At 70.4% G+C, this 2,485-nt stretch overlaps 1 protein-coding gene across 1 annotated transcript in view; it reads right to left on the minus strand.

Annotated features, from left to right (window-relative positions):
- SBNO2 (strawberry notch homolog 2) overlaps positions 1-854 on the minus strand; it is a 40,531-nt gene extending 39,677 nt beyond the window's left edge. The window contains exon 1 of the mRNA XM_027901056.1: positions 271-854. The gene's annotated coding sequence lies outside the window, so the exon portion shown is untranslated. The remainder of the gene's footprint in view (positions 1-270) is intronic.
- Between the last annotated feature and the right edge of the window lie 1,631 nt (positions 855-2,485).

Genomic DNA, 2,485 nt, shown 5'->3' on the forward strand with positions numbered 1-2,485 from the left:
GGAGACCGGGAATGGCACCGGGAATCGGGGGAGACCGGGAACGGGAACCCGGAACGGCACCGAGAACCGGGAAGGGCAACGGGAACTGGGAACGGGACACTGGGGGAGACCGGGACCGGGAACAGCACCGGGAACTGCAGAAAACCGGGACTGGGAACTGGGAAGGGCACCGGGGCAACTAGCGGGGGACCGGGAGAGCAGGAAAACCGGGACCGGGAGAACCGAGAACGGCACCGGGGCAGGTACCGGGAGAACCGGGCCGGGGATTACCTGCCGGGCCTTTGGGAACACCGGGGCCCCGGGACGGTCCGCGACGCCTCCCAGGCTTCATTCATTAGCACAGAGTAATTAATCGAGGCGCTCCTGCCACGCTTCCCAGCACATCCTTCCTCCAGAGCTTAACCCCGAGCGTCCCGGCTCGGAGAACCCGTCCCTGTGCTCTGGGTCCTGGAGCCGTGTCCCCACGGGCCAGCCCGGGCTGTCCTTGTCCCCTCCAGGCCCCCTGATCCGAGAGAACTGCCAGAGTCCACAGCACCGAAGGGTCTGAAATCGCCCCCAGCTCTTTATATGATGTGACACAAGCACAAATAAATGAACACGGTGAGAGAACACGCAGGGATCCCCCCAGCACCCAACCAGCCTCCCCCAGAGCCACCAGCCCCGCACTGCCCTCGCTGGGGTCACCTCCTCGTGCCGTCCCAGCCCAGCCCGCACCCCGGTTTGCACAGGAAGCCCCGAGGAGGGGCGAGAGCAGCAGGGATGCTCCTCTGGGGTGGTGGCACTCGGAGCACTGGGGCTGCCCTGTGAGGGCACTGCTGGGCACTGTGGGGACGGGGCTGAGCTGTGTCCCGGCATGCTGGGGGGATGTCCCTGGGAAAGGGCCTGGCTTCCCCAGGAACAGCGGGGCCCTGGGGGGCACCTGGGCTCAGGGAAACGGGGCCGAAAAAGGGAGTTCTGGGGCCCTGACCCCGGAGCAGGTCTGGCCGTGTCAGGGTGTGCCCGGCCACTGTCACCGGCAGCCAGTTCCTGTTTTGTCCCCAGAGCATGGAAACCCCCTGACTTTCCAAGGGCGGGTTCCCGGCGGGCAGGGCCGGCCCGAGCCAAACCCCGGCACCGTCTCCATGACAGCCCCGCGCCCTCTGCCCTTTGCCCTTCGCCTCCCGCCACCGAGCGCTGACGGACAGCCTCTGTGACCAATCACAGCGCACCGCCGCTGCGAGCCCCGCCTCCCGTGGTGACAGACATCTCTTGCAACCTATCACAGTGCCCTACCGCCACAAGCCCCGCCTATAATAGTGACAGACAGCCCTCTCGGCCCATGACAGCGCTCCGGCACCCGGTTGGCCACGTAACGAGCCAACCGGAAGAGCAATCTCGCCGTCGGCCCCGCCCCATCCCGCTGAGGTCTCGGCCAATCAGCGCTCGAGCACGCCGGGGCGGGGCGGGCGGGGCGGCCAATGGGGGCGCGCGGTGGGGCGGCGCCAGGCGCGCGGGGCGGGGGGGCGGCGGGGGCGGGCGGGGGCAAGATGGCGGCGGCGGCGGCGCGCGCGCGGCGGGGCGGGCGGTAACGGGGCGGTAACGGCGCGGGGGGACCGCGGCAGGGCCCGGGACAGGGCGGGGGCGGCGGCCGAGGGGCGGCCCCTCAGCCCTGCGGAGAGGGGGGGCGCAGGCGCGGCGGGGCGGGGCGGAGCGCGGCGCCGGGGCCCGGCCCGGTTCGCCGGCCCGGCGGCGGGGAGGGGGGACTCAGCCGCCCGCCCCCCTCCCCCGACTCACCGTCCGGGGCGGCGGCAGCGGCCGGGGCCTTCCGCAGCGGGAGGGGTCCGGAGGTCCCCGAGCCCCTCCCGGCCCCGATTCGGTCGCACCAAAAGTGTCCCGGCCCCGTCTCCCCTCACCGCCCTCCCGGTGTGTCCCCCCGACCCGCTGGGCCCTGTGGGAGGGACCTCCCGGGCCATCACCCCCCTGACCCCCGCGAGGGACCGGGCAGGGGGTCCCCCGGCCCCCGGGCGGGTTCGTTGTCCGGCACCGCTGACCCCCGGCAGAGGCGGTGACACATCATGTGCCAGGCGCAATCCCGGTGGATGAAGGATGCCCCCGGGAGCTCTCGGTAGGCACCGAAGGCCTCAAACTTTTGTAGGCGAAAGCGAAGACGTGAGAATTGTCTGGGAAAGCTCCTTCAAGGAAACTTGGTTCCAGCTCCCCAACGGCTGAAACACCCCCAGCCCCTGCTCCCGGGACACTCCTCCCTCAGCCCGGCCGGGAACGATGAGCTGCTAGGGATGGAAAGCCACGAGAGGGACTGGGAGCTGGGCTGGTTCCACGGGGTGGCCTGACGGCCCGAGGATGACCTAACTGGGCCCAGTCCAGGCCAGGTGACTGGGAAGAGCCCCGGCAGCGGGACCGGGCCGGAGGCAAAGCGAGTCCCAAACTGAGCGTGTCCCTTCACACATTTATGTTCTTTTTCAAAGACGTTCTGGAGCCAGGCCGG

Source organism: Empidonax traillii, unplaced genomic scaffold (assembly GCF_003031625.1).
Source record: "Empidonax traillii isolate 1590-97213 ecotype Southwest subspecies unplaced genomic scaffold, ASM303162v1 scaffold761:size885847, whole genome shotgun sequence".
In the NCBI taxonomy this organism is placed as follows: Eukaryota; Metazoa; Chordata; class Aves; order Passeriformes; family Tyrannidae; genus Empidonax; species Empidonax traillii.